The sequence below is a fragment of the Oncorhynchus gorbuscha genome, linkage group LG13 (assembly GCF_021184085.1).
Source record: "Oncorhynchus gorbuscha isolate QuinsamMale2020 ecotype Even-year linkage group LG13, OgorEven_v1.0, whole genome shotgun sequence".
Lineage (NCBI taxonomy): Eukaryota > Metazoa > Chordata > Actinopteri > Salmoniformes > Salmonidae > Oncorhynchus > Oncorhynchus gorbuscha.
The window spans coordinates 88,872,765-88,889,248 of NC_060185.1; the positions used below are offsets into that span (position 1 = coordinate 88,872,765).

A 16,484-nucleotide genomic window follows, 5' to 3' on the forward strand; every position below is an offset into this window, starting at 1 on the left:
ACAGATACAGTACAGGTACAGTACAGATACAGTACAGGTACAGTACAGATATAGTACAGGTACAGATACAGTACAGATACAGTACAGGTACAGATACAGTACAGGTACAGTACAGATACAGTACAGATACAGTACAGGTACAGTACAGATACAGTACAGGTACAGTACAGATACAGAACACGTACAGTACAGATACAGTACAGGTACAGTACAGATACAGTACAGGTACAGATACAGTACAGGTACAGTACATGTACAGATACAGTACAGATACAGTACAGGTACAGTACAGATATAGTACAGGTACAGTACAGATACAGTACAGGTACAGTACAGGTACAGATACAGTACAGATACAGTACAGATACAGTACTGGTACAGTACAGATACAGATACAGTACAGATACAGTACAGATACAGTACAGATATAGTACAGGTACAGTACAGATACAGTACAGATATAGTACAGGTACAGATACAGTACAGATACAGTACAGATACAGTACTGGTACAGTACAGATATAGTACAGGTACAGTACTGGTACAGTACAGATATAGTACAGGTACAATACAGATACAGTACAGGTACAGTACAGATACAGTACAGATATAGTACAGGTACAGATACAGATACAGATACAGTACAGGTACAGTACAGGTACAGTACAGGTACAGTACAGATACAGTACAGATACAGTACAGGTACAGATACAGTACAGGTACAGTACAGGTACAGATACAGTACAGATACAGATACAGTACAGGTACAGATACAGTACAGATACAGTACAGGTACAGTACAGGTACAGATACAGTACAGATACAGTACAGGTACAGTACAGGTACAGTACAGGTACAGATACAGTACAGATACAGTACAGATACAGTACAGGTACAGTACAGGTACAGATACAGTACAGATACAGTACAGGTACAGTACAGGTACAGATACAGTACAGATATAGTACAGGTACAGATACAGATACAGTACAGGTACAGATACAGGTACAGTACTGGTACAGTACAGGTACAGTACAGATACAGTACTGGTACAGTACAGATTGCTGTTTGTGTAATACTGGTGCATAAAGAGTGCAGTTCAAAAAGCTATGCTTGCATCCTAAATGGCAGTATATTCCCTATAGTGCACTACTTGTGACCGGGGCTCAAAAGCAGTGCCCTATATTGGCAGTAGGGTGCCATTTGCGTGCAGACGCTATCTTTCATCACTTGTAACACATGACTTAACATAGTGGTCATGGTCTTACATGAAACATTCTATAAAGGCATGCATGACTGACACAATTTTGGGGGGTATTTGAAATGAGCTGATGTAGGGTGACTTGAAATAAGTGAATCTTTCATCGTGTGTGCAGTACAGTGGTCCCTTTAAAGTGAGTCAGCATTATTTAAACATCCACCCTCATACCCCTCTATACCCTCACGAGCCACATTAGCCCAAGTAATAATACAGAATACAGCAGCACACACGCCAGGATCCCGCGTTGCCATGGAAACCGAGCCCTACGGAGGTGGTGGTGATGTGTGTGTGCAGCACCAACTTGTGTGTGCGTTTATATCAAACGACAGATCCCCTTCATCTGAGGAGGATGACTGAGAGCTAGGCCCAGCCGCCATTCACTCTCTGTTCCACATATTAATGCACTATCCTTGCCCAGGTCATTTGAGACAGGACTATGCCCTATTAGCCAACATTATGTGGACAACAGATCCCCCACACAAGAGTAGTTAGGTATACATGTAGCTAGATGCAGTATTGTAAACTAATGTAAGAGGTATGGTTACATGTACTTAGATACAGTATTATAAACTAATCTAAGAGATATGTATAATTATAATTACATATAGGCCCATACAACCCAATAAACTAGAACAGGTGTAATTTATTCAATATCACTAGGATTAAATTAGACTCTTAATCAAAGATTAATAAAATGTCAACACGACATTTTAAATGTGAATAGTTTGCCTCACGTTATGTTTATGTATTGTTTTGAATAGGCCTATACAAACGTGAAAGTAAACTGAAAGTGTGTCGCCAAAGAATAAATCATGATAGGTAACGGTAAGAATCGGCTACGATCTTTAGAACGGTTGAAAAATGTTCTGTTTATTTCCCTCATCGAAGTAATTTATCCGACCCATTTAACTACAACCGTCCGATAATTCGTTACAGTAGCATATAGCCTCTATTGCAATTTATTGACGATAACAGACGTAACAAGTGAGAAACGTTTACGAACATACGTTTACAAAATTGTTGTAACCTACCAACTTGGTTTCGGAGTTGAAACTCCTCGATACATATCAAACTTCTGGACAAAACGTCATCTTCGAAACAGTTACGGTAAGTAAGGTACAAAAACAGCAGTTGACTTCCCACCCGGTAAACTTCCCACCCGGTAAACTCTATGAGTAACGCTGAAATTATGCTGTGGCGAGTTCTACGTCTTTTGACGGTAGGCTAATCTCCTTTTAGTTCAAGAAATCTTCCTCAAAACTCTGAAAATGTCAAAAGTTTTCTCTCTGAGTAGAGACTGATGAACACCCTTACCCTTTAAGCTCGAGCAGCAGACAGTGGATCAGCAGCACCGACTGTATGATCAGCAGCACCGACTGTATGATCAGCAGCACCGACTGTATGATCAGCAGCCAGGGATTCACACACAGGATCACACACACAGGCTCACCATCACATGCTCATACACACACAGGCTCACACACACCTACACACAAACACACACATTCACACCCACACACACATTCATAGTTGTATTGAAACAAATTACCTTGATAAACCTAGTTTCCAAAAGATGTTGTTTCTTCTGAAATGTACTTAGTAAACTGCCCACTAGTTAATTTAAGTAGCCAAATAACCGTAGCTATATAATGGTTCAAGTTAAACATACCAGTGCAAATACATGATTGAGTGAAGAGGGGTTTCATTGGCTGGACCCACGTTCAGGAATTGCTTTGAATGTGAAAATCCTTCTATTGAAAGGACACAGTGGGACAGAGCACACAGAGGAAACTGGAAGAATTCACAAAAACTAAACAGCTTCAGAATCTTTTAGCTGTGAAAGAGGAGATGGTGGGACAGGTGACTAAATGTCTGTCCTGTTTCTGGCCCATTGTCATCACATGGCGTTCTCCCTTCTACACAGGAAACAGTGGATCTTACAGCAATGGGGGGACGAGGACGGGGGGACGATTTGGCTGACAATGGCAGGAAGCCTGTCTGAGTGCATGTAAATATCTGCGTATGTGTCCCGCCCACCTGTGGACCTAAGACCCCTTAGAATGGTCCTGGAGCACCTTGCTATTTAGGAACTGTGTGATTTTTCCTCCATCCTCTTCCTCTGTAACTCTTACTCTACTGTCATCATCCTCTTCCTCTGTAACTCATACTCTACTGTCATCATCCTCTTCCTCTGTAACTCATAATCTACTGTCATCATCCTCTTCCTCTGTAACTCATAATCTCCTGTCATCATCCTCTTCCTCTGTAACTCATAATCTACTGTCATCATCACGCCACTCAGGACAGTAACATCCAGGCTCTTTACATGACCCCTTGTTGATCAAGATGACAAGGCTTAAAGGCACAGTGAAGGTGTTAGAACTGTGTGTGAACATAGCTACTGATCTTAGGGTGTTAGAACTGTGTGTGAACATAGCTACTGATCTTAGGGTGTTAGAACTGCGTGTGAACATAGCTACTGATCTTAGGGTGTTAGAACTGCGTGTGAACATAGCTACTGATCTTAGCAGTGATGTCATAGGCTTCACATTTTCAGAACAATTGCCGTCTTCCTGTGCTTCCTGTGACATACTCCCGACTGACTGCAGGGATAGATAGAGAGAACGCACACACACAGACAAACACACACACACACATACACACACACATACACACACACATACACACACACATACACAGACACAGACACACACACACACACACACACACACACACACACACACACACACACACACACACACACACACACACACACACACACACACACACACACACACACACACACACACACACACACACACACACACACACACACACACACACACACACACACACACACACACACACACAGGACACAGTTAGCTACAAACAGCTATAATTATTTCAGCAGTCATTGTCAATGCCACCGAGGGAAAATAGAGTGTATGAAAAGAAGAGAGGGCGAGGGCAGAACAATAAGAGGGTCAGATATGTTATGTTGTGATAGTCTATTATAAAAGCCTTACTAAGCCTGGGAACATGAGTCACATACCATAGCTAGCTCATTTGAGTGTCATACTGTTTGTTCATACTTGCTTTGGCAGTTACACGTGAACATTTGTGTTGAAATATGTTTCAGGAAGCACATGAATATGACCTGTTTGGACTTGTTAATGTCATTATTGGAAAGCTGATAACAGTCATGTAGGCTATTGACAGATTGGTGAAATGGATATTGTTTTTTAAGCTTGTTATTGATTTGTCTGAGTTGTAATCTCACACGCACACGGTCTGGATATAAAATATATACGGTAGAGGGTTAGATATAATTACACTGACATTCTTCACATTCCACTCAGAGCAGGTTTGCATCCCAAATGACTCCCCATTCCCTATATACAGTAGTCCACTACTTTTGACCAGGACCCATAAGTAGAGCACTATGTAGGGAATATAGGGTGCCATTTGGGATGTAGACCAGGTCTACATTCTTCCCCTGGCGTATCTGCTCATGGCCCCATCACTGCCCCAGAAAACACACACACATATCACTGCTAACCCTAACCCCAACCCTTAACCTAACCCGTACCCTAACCCTAACCCTAACCCCAACCCTAACCCCAACCCTTAACCTAACCCGTACCCTAACCCTAACACTAACCCTAACCCCAACCCTAACCCTAACCCGTACCCTAACACTAACCCTAACCCCAACCCTTAACCTAACCCGTACCCTAACCCTAACCCCAACCCTTAACCTAACCCGTACCCTAACCCTAACACTAACCCTAACCCCAACCCTAACCCTAACCCTAACCTAACCCTAACCCTAACCCCAACCCTATCCCCAACCCTAAACTTAAACCTAACCCTAAACCTAAACCCAACCCTATCCCTATCCCTATCCCCAACCCTAACCCTAACCCTAACCCTAACCCTAACCCCAACCCTATCCCCAACCCTAACCTTAAACCTAACCCTAAACCTAAACCCAACCCTATCCCTATCCCCAACCCTAACCCTAACCCTAACCCTAACCCTAACCCTAACCCTAACCCTAACCCCAACCCTAACCCCTAACCCCAACCCTAACCCTATCCCCAACCCTACTTTAACCATTTGTACATCGTTACAACTTTATATATACATAATATGACATTTGTAATGTATTTTTATTTTGTAACTTCTTTGAGTGAAATGTTTACTGTTAATTTTTATTGTTTATTTCACTTTTGTATATTATCTACTTCACTTGCTTTGTTTGGCAATGTAAACATATGTTTCCCATGCCAATAAAGCCCCTTGAATTGAATTGTGAGAGAGAGCCTGAGAACGCCAGAGAGAGGAAGACGGCGACAGAGGAAAAAGAGAGAGAGAGAGAGAGAGGAAGACGGAGACAGATGAAAAAGAGAGAGAGAGAGAGAGAGAGAGAGAGAGAGAGAGAGAGAGAGAGAGAGAGAGAAGACGGAGACAGATGAAAAAGAGAGAGAGAGAGAGAGAGAGAGAGAGAGAGAGAGAGAGAGAGAGAGAGAGAGAGAGAGAGAGAGAGAGAGAGAGAGAGAAGGAAGACGGAGACAGAGGAAAAAGAGAGAGAGAGAGGGAGAGAGAGAGAGCCTGAGAACAGCAGAGGAAGAAAGAGACAGAGGAAAAAAGAGAGAGAGAGAGAGAGAGAGAGAGAGAGAGAGAGAGCCTGAGAACAACAGAGAGAGGAAGACAGAGATGGAGGGAAAAGAGAGAGGGAGAGAGAGGAAGACGGAGACAGAGGAAAAAGAGAGAGAGAGAGCCTGAGAACAGCAGAGGAAGACAGAGACAGAGGAAAATGAGAGAGAGAGAGAGAGAGAGAGAGAGAGAGAGAGAGAGAGAGAGAGAGAGAGAGAGAGAGAGAGAGAGAGAGAGAGAGAGCCTGAGAACAACAGAGAAAGGAAGACAGAGATGGAGGGAAAAGAGAGAGGGAGAGAGAGTTCTTAGCTCTATCAGTAGGAATCTTAAAACAGGAAGGCCAGCCCCAGTAAACAAGAGCAGCAGAAGAGGAGCACAGTTCTACTTCCTGTCCCAACTACAGAGGAAACAACAGATTTTTTAGGAATTCTAATCGGGACCATTACACTCTAGCAACCCACTTCTACTGGCTCTTTTCTCTTCTCTTAATAACAGAACTATCAGGACTGCCTTCTGGCATTATACAACGTCTTAGCAGCTCATCTTTATTTAGTCTTATAGGCATTGTGTTGTTTGTTGAATGGTGTCCTGACTTTCAGTGTTGAGTCTGTTTCTGTTCAGTTGTGTGTGTAGTCTCCCTCTCTGTGGCAGCCAGGAGTGTGATTGGTGTGTTTGGGGATGTGGGGCAGATGTTTATCCCAGTCCTGGGTTGTTATCTTCTCTCTAATCATCTGGCCCTCCATCTCCATATTTCCTGCTCTGGGACTTGATCAGACCTGGCCTGGGGCTGGGTTAGGATGGGGCTGGACTGGACCTTAACCTGGTCTGGGGCTGGGTTAGGCTGGCGATAGACTGGGTTAGGCTGGGCCTGTGTTAGGCTGAGGCTGGGTTAGGCAGGAACTGGACCATAGCCTGGCCTGGGCTGGGGCTGGACTGGGTTAGGTTGGGGCTGGGTTAGGCTGGGGCTGGACTGGGTTAGGCTGGATCTAGGCTGGGCCTTGATCTGGCCAAGGGATGGGTTAGGATGGGTTAGGCTGGGGCTAGGCTGGGTTAGGCTGTGGCTGGGTTAGGCTGGGGCTAGGCTGGGTTAGGCTGTGGCTGGGTTAGGCTGGGGCTTGACTGGGTTAGGCTGGGGCTTGACTGGGTTAGGCTGGGGCGGCCTAAGTTTGTGGGTCAACACTGTTTCCTCTCTTCCTTGTGTTTGTGTCTTGTCAGATATATATTATCCTGGTAAGACTTTTCTTTAGTAACTACCAGAGCCATAAGGATAAGGAGTTTTCTGCATTATGATGCATTTACATGACACTTCAACATTCTATGGCAGCCATGTTAGCGCCCCATTAACATTAACGCCTCATTAACATTATCACCTCATTAACATGATTGCCCCCGCAGTAACATTAGCACACCATTAACGTTTGCACACCATTAACATTAGCGCCTCATTAACATTAGCATCTCTTTAACATTGCATGGGGAATATTACAATGATGCTACATGTCGGCAAACTGCATGTCTGGAATGAATACAATATGAAGAATTCTAAAAGTTAGCCCAACTCTGTAAATAAACAGTAGGAAGCAGATTGTACAGTCAACTTTCCTGCCAGCTATGGTGACATGATGCAGCAGACAGTTCTCTAAAACCTTTAGATGCAGTCTACCGTAGCGCACTTCGCTTCATCACAAGTGACAGGTTTAATACCTATCTCTCTGCATCCTGTATCAGAAGGTCTGCTGGTCCTCATTATTCCCTTTTCGTTTACAAAACTCCTCTGCACAAGCTTCTAACATACGTGACATGCCTTCAAATGAGTGGATTCGGCTATTTCAGACATCCGTTGCTGACAGGTGTTTAAAATAGGGCACACAGCCATGCAATCTCCCTAGACAAACACTGGTAGTAGAATGGCCTTACTGAAGAGCTCAGTGACTTTCAACGTAGGCAAACTGTATGTCTAGAATTAAAACAGTCTGAAAACTGCAAAATGTTAGCCCAACTCTGTAAATCAAATCAAATCAAAGATTATTTGTCACGTGCTCTGAATACAACAGGTGTAGACCTTACAGTGAAATGCTTACTTACAGGCTCTAACCAATAGTGCAAAAAATGGTATTCGGTGAACAATAGGTAGGTAAAGAAATAAAACAACAGTAAAAAGACAGCCTATATACAGTAGCGAGGCTATATAAGTAGCGAGGCTACATACAGACACTGGTTGGTCAGCCCAATTGAGGTAGCATGTACATAAATGTATAGTTAAAGTGACTATGCATATATGATAAACAGAGAGTAGCAGCAGCGTAAAAAGAGGGGTTGGGGGGGGGGGACACACAATGCAAATAGTCCGGGGAGCCATTTGATTACCTGTTCAGGAGTCTTATGGCTTGGGGGTAAAAACTGTTGAGAAGCCCTTTTGTCCTACACATGGCACTCCGGTACCACTTGCCATGCGGTAGTAGAGAGAACAGTCTATGACTGGGGTGGCTGGGTTCTTTGACCATTTTTAGGGCTTTCCTCTGACACCGCCTGGTGTAGAGGTCCTGTATGGCAGGCAGCTTAGCCCCAGTGATGTACTGGGCCGTACGCACTACCCTCTGTAGTGCCTTGCGGTCAGAGGCCGAGCGGTTGCCGTACCAGGCAGTGACGCAACCAGTAGGAAGCAGATTGTACAGTCAACTTTACTGCCAGCTCTTGACTATGGTGACACCAGAATGCAGAAGACAGTTTTTGGATGCAGTCTACCATAGCGCACTTTGCTTCATCATGGCCCTGTCCGGGGGTATCATCAGACGGGGCCACAGTGTCTCCCGACCCCTCCTGTCTCATCCTTCAGTATTTATGCCGCAATAGTTTATGTTTTGGGGGGCTAGGGTCAGTCGGTTATATCTGGAGTATTTCTCCAGATTTAAGTATGCTCTCATTAATACTCTCTCTCTCTCTTTTTCTTTCTTTCTTTCTTTCTTTCTTTCTTTCTTTCTTTCTTTCTTTCTTTCTTTCTTTCTTTCTTTCTTTCATTCTTTCTTTCTTTCTTTCTTTGTTTCTTTCTCTCGGTGGAGGACCTGAGCCGTAGGACCATGCCTCAGGACTACCTGGCCTGGTGACTCCTTGCTGTTGCTGTCCCCAGTCCACCTGGTCGTGCTGCTGCTCCAGTTTCAACTGTTCTGCCTGCAGCTATGGAACCCTGACCTGTTCACCAGATGTGCTACCTGTCCCAGACCTGCTGTTTTCAACTCTCTAGAGACAGCAGGAGCGGTAGAGATACTCTGAATGATCGGCTATGAAAAGCCAACTGACATTTACTACTGAGGTGCTGACCTGTTGCACCCTCGACAACCACTGTGATTATTATTATTTGACTCTGCTGGTCATCTATGAACATTTGAACATCCAGGCCATGTTCTGTTATAATCTCAACCTGGCAAAGCGAGAAGAGGACTGGTTATAGTTATAGTATTAGTAGTGTCTGCAGTAGTAATGGTACTGACTGGTTATAGTTATAGTATTAGTAGTCTCTGCAGTAGTAATGGTACTGACTGGTTATAGTTATAGTATTAGTAGTGTCTGCAGTAGTAATGGTACTGACCGGTTATAGTTATAGTATTAGTAGTGTCTGCAGTAGTAATGGTACTGACCGGTTATAGTTATAGTATTAGTAGTCTCTGCAGTAGTAATGGTACTGACTGGTTATAGTTATAGTATTAGTAGTGTCTGCAGTAGTAATGGTACTGACTGGTTATAGTTATAGTATTAGTAGTCTCTGCAGTAGTAATGGTACTGACTGGTTATAGTTATAGTATTAGTAGTGTCTGCAGTAGTAATGGTACTGACCGGTTATAGTTATAGTATTAGTAGTGTCTGCAGTAGTAATGGTACTGACTGGTTATAGTTATAGTATTAGTAGTGTCTGCAGTAGTAATGCTACTGACTGGTTATACTTATAGTATTAGTAGTGTCTGCAGTAGTAATGGTACTGACTGGTTATAGTTATAGTATTAGTAGTCTCTGCAGTAGTAATGGTACTGACTGGTTATAGTTATAGTATTAGTAGTGTCTGCAGTAGTAATGGTACTGACCGGTTATAGTTATAGTATTAGTAGTCTCTGCAGTAGTAATGCTACTGACTGGTTATAATCATAGTAATGCTACTGACTGGTTATAATCATAGTAATGGTACTGACTGGTTATACTTATAGTATTAGTAGTGTCTGCAGTAGTAATGGTACTGACTGGTTATAGTTATAGTAGTGGTACTGACTGGTTATAGTTATAGTATTAGTAGTCTCTGCAGTAGTAATGGTACTGACTGGTTATAATCATAGTAATGGTACTGACTGGTTATAATCATAGTAATGGTACTGACTGGTTATAATCATAGTAATGGTACTGACCGGTTATAATCAAAGTAATGGTACTGACTGGTTATAATCATAGTAATGCTACTGACTGGTTATAATCATAGTAATGGTACTGACTGGTTATAATCATAGTAATGGTAGTGACTGGTTATAATCATAGTAATGGTACTGACTGGTTATAATCATAGTAATGGTACTGACTGGTTATAATCATAGTAATGGTACTGACTGGTTATAATCATAGTAATGGTACTGACTGGTTATAATCATAGTAATGCTACTGACTGGTTATAATCATAGTAATGGTACTGACTGGTTATAATCATAGTAATGCTACTGACTGGTTATAATCATAGTAATGGTAGTGACTGGTTATAATCATAGTAATGGTACTGACTGGTTATAATCATAGTAATGGTACTGACTGGTTATAATCATAGTAATGCTACTGACTGGTTATAATCATAGTAATGGTAGTGACTGGTTATAATCATAGTAATGGTACTGACTGGTTATAATCATAGTAATGGTAGTGACTGGTTATAATCATAGTAATGGTACTGACTGGTTATAATCATAGTAATGGTACTGACTGGTTATAATCATAGTAATGGTACTGACTGGTTATAATCATAGTAATGCTACTGACTGGTTATAAGGAATCTTTGTTTGAATGATGGCCCACATCAATCTTGATATCAACTCTGGCTGACTTCTTAATGGAACAGTAGCCTATGGATTGTTGCCTGGCTGATTCCTAAGAAGAATATAGCAGCAAAAACATGAGTTCATCCTCAGAAATATGCCCAGATTAAGATAAGGGATCTAGGTTTTGTTGTCATCCATGTCTAAATAATTGTTTTAGCTTTTCTTTTGTATTTGGGATGCTTGAACTTCTCTATAGCTTGGTGTTAATGGACCTTTGTCTAGAGCAGTTTTGCACTGTAAAGGAATGGAGAAGTCATTGGTCTTACTCAGAATTGTAATACTGTATATTATGCATATATTTGCCTTGTCACGCCCTGGTCTTTGTATTTTGTGTTTTCTTTATTATTTTGGTCAGACCAGGGTGTGACATGGGTTAATTATGTGGTGTGATTTGTCTAGGTTTTTTTTGTAGGTTATGGGATTATGGTGTAGTATAGTTGTCTAGAAAAGTCTGTGGTTGCCTGGAGTGGTTCTCAATCAGAGGCAGGTGTTTATCATTGTCTCTGATTGGGAACCATAAGGCGGCCATATTCTTTGAGTGTTTCGTGGGTGATTGTTCCTGTCTCTGTGTTTGTTTGCACCAGATAGGGCTGTTTTGGTTTTCACGTTACGTTTTGTATTGTTTGTTATTATCTTTATTAAAGATGTATCGAAATAACAACGCTGCAGTTTGGTCCTCCTCTCCTTCGACGGAAGAAAACCTTAACATGCCTAATGCTACTCCCACATTCAATGAATTACAAAGTTAATGTAAAATTAACAATGTAGCAAAAATTGAGAGTGAAACACTATTTTATTATATGGTGAAGGATGGTTAGATAATTCTCCCGCCTGTCCGGCGCCGCTGCCGGAGCGTCCCGCCTGTCCGGCGCCGCTGCCGGAGCCTCCCGCCTGTCCGGCGCTGCTGCCGGAGCGTCCCGCCTGTCCGGCGCCGCTGTCTCCTGTGGCAGCTCCACGCACCAGGCTGTCTCTCTGTCTCCTCCCTGCAGGTGCTCCTGCCTATCCGGCGCCGCTGCCGGAGCGTCCCGCCTGTCCGGCGACGCTGCCGGAGCGTCCCGCCTGTCCGGCGCCGCTGCCGGAGCCTCCCGCCTGTCCGGCGCCGCTGCCGGAGCGTCCCGCCTGCCCGGCGCCGCTGCCGGAGCCTCCCGCCTGTCCGGCGCCGCTGCCGGAGCCTCCCGCCTGTCCGGCGCCGCTGCCGGAGCCTCCCGCCTGTCCGGCGCCGCTGCCGGAGCCTCCCGCCTGTCCGGCGCCGCTGCCGGAGCCCCTCAGCCCAGAGGCGCCAGAGCCCCTCAGCCCAGAGGCGCCAGAGCCCCTCAGCCCAGAGGCGCCAGAGCCCCTCAGCCCAGAGGCGCCAGAGCCCCTCAGCCCAGGGGCGCCAGAGCCCCTCAGCCCAGGGGCGCCAGAGCCCCTCAGCCCAGGGGCGCCAGAGCCCCTCAGCCCAGGGGCGCCAGAGCCCCTGCCCCTCTGTCCCGAGCTGCCCCTCTGTCCAGTGGGGTCATTGAGAGGGGTTGCCATGGTGAGAAAGCCACGGAGGCGGACAATAAGGCGGACTAAGACAATGGTGAAGTGGGGTCCGCGTCCCGTGCCAGAACCGCCACCGCGGACAGACGCCCACCCAGACCCTCCCCTATAGGTCAAGGTTTTGCGGCCGGAGTCCGCACCTTTGGGGGGTACTGTCACGTTCTGACCTTTATTTCCTGTGTTTTGTATTTAGTTAGTATGGTCAGGGCGTGAGTTGGGTGGGCAGTCTATGTTTGTTTTTCTAGGTTTTGGGAATTTCTATGTGTCGGCCTAGTATGGTTCTCAATCAGAGGCAGGTGTCATTAGTTGTCTCTGATTGAGAATCATACTTAGGTAGCCTGGGTTTCACTGTGTGTTTGTGGGTGATTGTTCCTGTCTCTGTGTTTGCACCAGATAGGACTGTTTTAGGTTTTCTCACGTTTGTTGTTTTTGTTAGTTATCTCATGTGTAGTTTCTTTATAAATTAAAGAAAATGAATAACCACCATGCTGCTTTTTGGTCCGCTTCTCTTTCACCAGAAAACCCTTACACTGGCTCAAAAACCCCAGCTGACTAGTTGAAAAATCTATCGATGTGCCCTTGAGTAAGGTACTTAACTCCATTTGCTCCTGTAAGTGGCTCTGGATAAGAGCATCTGCTAAATCAGTCAAATGTAAAAAACAATTTGTAAACAGAATGGTAAGACTACGGTGGCTGCTAAGGAGGATTTATACAATCCAATGGATGCTCCATAACATGGGACCACTGACATTGTTTTTACACTTCCAACATTTTAATGAAAGGGTTGTTCTCAATGATGATCAGTCTTTATAGGTGCACACACAAGCTTAATTACAGACGGAAGACCATTGCACATTTCAAGTGAAAAGTTTTATTTTCAAAACTCTTAAAAAATGTCTATGCATTTGGTCTAACAGGTCATTCAAATATTTTCTATACAATAAACCTCTACAGTAGTTTTCAAAAGGCTTGGTTTGAATAAGACTGTAGTGGAGAAGTGTACCGTTAATGAATCAAGTACTTATCGGCAGATGGAATTGAATGTGGATACATGGTGGGTGTCGTGTCATGTGTCCGGGTTAGATGGGATGTAAACATGCATTTGATGTGCCATCTTAGAATACATTATGTATAGTGTGTTTGTGTGTGATTCCATTATATTCTATAATGTTAGTGAAACAGTGAGATGCTACAGTAGGATAATTGATGAAGTGGTCTTTACTCTTCTTCCACATGTGGACAGTCTGTAGCCCATTCCTGCAGTCAAGTGATATCATGGTGTCATTGGTGGTATTCCTATTTATCATAACTGTATAATTAACAAACATTATTAAAAAATATCTATATATAAATCTGGTGTTTCTATGTCAAACAGTTTTGTTATATTTCAGTCTTCTGTGATGTATATCAAGTGTAATATTGCACTCAAAATTAAAAATACATTTCAACTCTATATCTGACATGGTGCAGGTGTATTATTTTTTTAAAAGCCGATAACCATGTGTGTGAGGTGTATACTTTTGTTTCAAAGTAGATTTATTTAAGACTACCAAGAAATACTCGGTGACCCTGATTCAGCCCCCTGCAGGAGAGGGTTCATGACCTCTTCTTTATGGGCCTCTGCTATTTGAGGGATGTTGATCTGTGCAGCACCAGTAAACCTGCTATTTGTGGGGTGTGAGATGTTGATCTGTGCAGCACCAGTAAACCTGCTATTTGAGGGGTGTGAGATGTTGATCTGTGCAGCACCAGTAAACCTGCTATTTGAGGGGTGTGAGATGTTGATCTGTGCAGCACCAGTAAACCTGCTATTTGAGGGATGTGAGATGTTGATCTGTGCAGCACCAGTAAACCTGCTATTTGAGGGATGTGAGATGTTGATCTGTGCAGCACCAGTAAACCTGCTATTTGTGGGGTGTGAGATGTTGATCTGTGCAGCACCAGTAAACCTGCTATTTGAGGAGTGTGAGATGTTGATCTGTGCAGCATCAGTAAACCTGCTATTTGAGGGATGTGAGATGTTGATCTGTGCAGCACCAGTAAACCTGCTATTTGAGGGATGTGAGATGTTGATCTGTGCAGCACCAGTAAACCTGCTATTTGAGGAGTGTGAGATGTTGATCTGTGCAGCATCAGTAAACCTGCTATTTGAGGGATGTGAGATGTTGATCTGTGCAGCACCAGTAAACCTGCTATTTGAGGGATGTGAGATGTTGATCTGTGCAGCACCAGTAAACCTGCTATTTGAGGGAATGTGAGATGTTGATCTGTGCAGCACCAGTAAACCTGCTATTTGAGGGATGTGAGATGTTGATCTGTGCAGCACCAGTAAACCTGCTATTTGTGGGATGTGAGATGTTGATCTGTGCAGCACCAGTAAACCTGCTATTTGTGGGGTGTGAGATGTTGATCTGTGCAGCACCAGTAAACCTGCTATTTGTGGGATGTGAGATGTTGATCTGTGCAGCACCAGTAAACCTGCTATTTGTGGGGTGAGATGTTGATCTGTGCAGCACCAGTAAACCTGCTATTTGAGGAGTGTGAGATGTTGATCTGTGCAGCATCAGTAAACCTGCTATTTGAGGGATGTGAGATGTTGATCTGTGCAGCACCAGTAAACCTGCTATTTGAGGGATGTGAGATGTTGATCTGTGCAGCACCAGTAAACCTGCTATTTGAGGAGTGTGAGATGTTGATCTGTGCAGCATCAGTAAACCTGCTATTTGAGGGATGTGAGATGTTGATCTGTGCAGCACCAGTAAACCTGCTATTTGAGGGATGTGAGATGTTGATCTGTGCAGCACCAGTAAACCTGCTATTTGAGGAGTGTGAGATGTTGATCTGTGCAGCATCAGTAAACCTGCTATTTGAGGGATGTGAGATGTTGATCTGTGCAGGACCAGTAAACCTGCTATTTGAGGGATGTGAGATGTTGATCTGTGCAGCACCAGTAAACCTGCTATTTGTGGGGTGTGAGATGTTGATCTGTGCAGCACCAGTAAACCTGCTATTTGTGGGATGTGAGATGTTGATCTGTGCAGCACCAGTAAACCTGCTATTTGTGGGGTGTGAGATGTTGATCTGTGCAGCACCAGTAAACCTGCTATTTGAGGAGTGTGAGATGTTGATCTGTGCAGCATCAGTAAACCTGCTATTTGAGGATGTGAGATGTTGATCTGTGCAGCACCAGTAAACCTGCTATTTGAGGGATGTGAGATGTTGATCTGTGCAGCACCAGTAAACCTGCTATTTGAGGAGTGTGAGATGTTGATCTGTGCAGCATCAGTAAACCTGCTATTTGAGGGATGTGAGATGTTGATCTGTGCAGCACCAGTAAACCTGCTATTTGAGGGATGTGAGATGTTGATCTGTGCAGCACAGTAAACCTGCTATTTGAGGGTGTGAGATGTTGATCTGTGCAGCACCAGTAAACCTGCTATTTGAGGGATGTGAGATGTTGATCTGTGCAGCACCAGTAAACCTGCTATTTGAGGGATGTGAGATGTTGATCTGTGCAGCACCAGTAAACCTGCTATTTGTGGGGTGTGAGATGTTGATCTGTGCAGCACCAGTAAACCTGCTATTTGAGGAGTGTGAGATGTTGATCTGTGCAGCATCAGTAAACCTGCTATTTGAGGGATGTGAGATGTTGATCTGTGCAGCACCAGTAAACCTGCTATTTGAGGGATGTGAGATGTTGATCTGTGCAGCACCAGTAAACCTGCTATTTGAGGAGTGTGAGATGTTGATCTGTGCAGCATCAGTAAACCTGCTATTTGAGGGATGTGAGATGTTGATCTGTGCAGCACCAGTAAACCTGCTATTTGAGGGATGTGAGATGTTGATCTGTGCAGCACCAGTAAACCTGCTATTTGAGGGGTGTGAGATGTTGATCTGTGCAGCACCAGTAAACCTGCTATTTGAGGGATGTGAGATGTTGATCTGTGCAGCACCAGTAAACCTGCTATTTGTGGGAT

At 43.9% G+C, this 16,484-nt stretch overlaps 1 protein-coding gene across 3 annotated transcripts in view; it reads right to left on the reverse strand.

The window, feature by feature from the left end:
* LOC123993669 (rho guanine nucleotide exchange factor 9) overlaps positions 1-2,707 on the reverse strand; it is a 91,993-nt gene extending 89,286 nt beyond the window's left edge. For 2 of the 3 annotated variants that reach the window (XM_046296045.1, XM_046296043.1), the window contains exon 1: positions 2,576-2,707. The gene's annotated coding sequence lies outside the window, so the exon portion shown is untranslated. Of the gene's footprint in view, positions 1-2,292; positions 2,380-2,575 lie in introns of those variants that run through there. The other variant, XM_046296044.1, reaches the window with a different exon arrangement.
* Between the last annotated feature and the right edge of the window lie 13,777 nt (positions 2,708-16,484).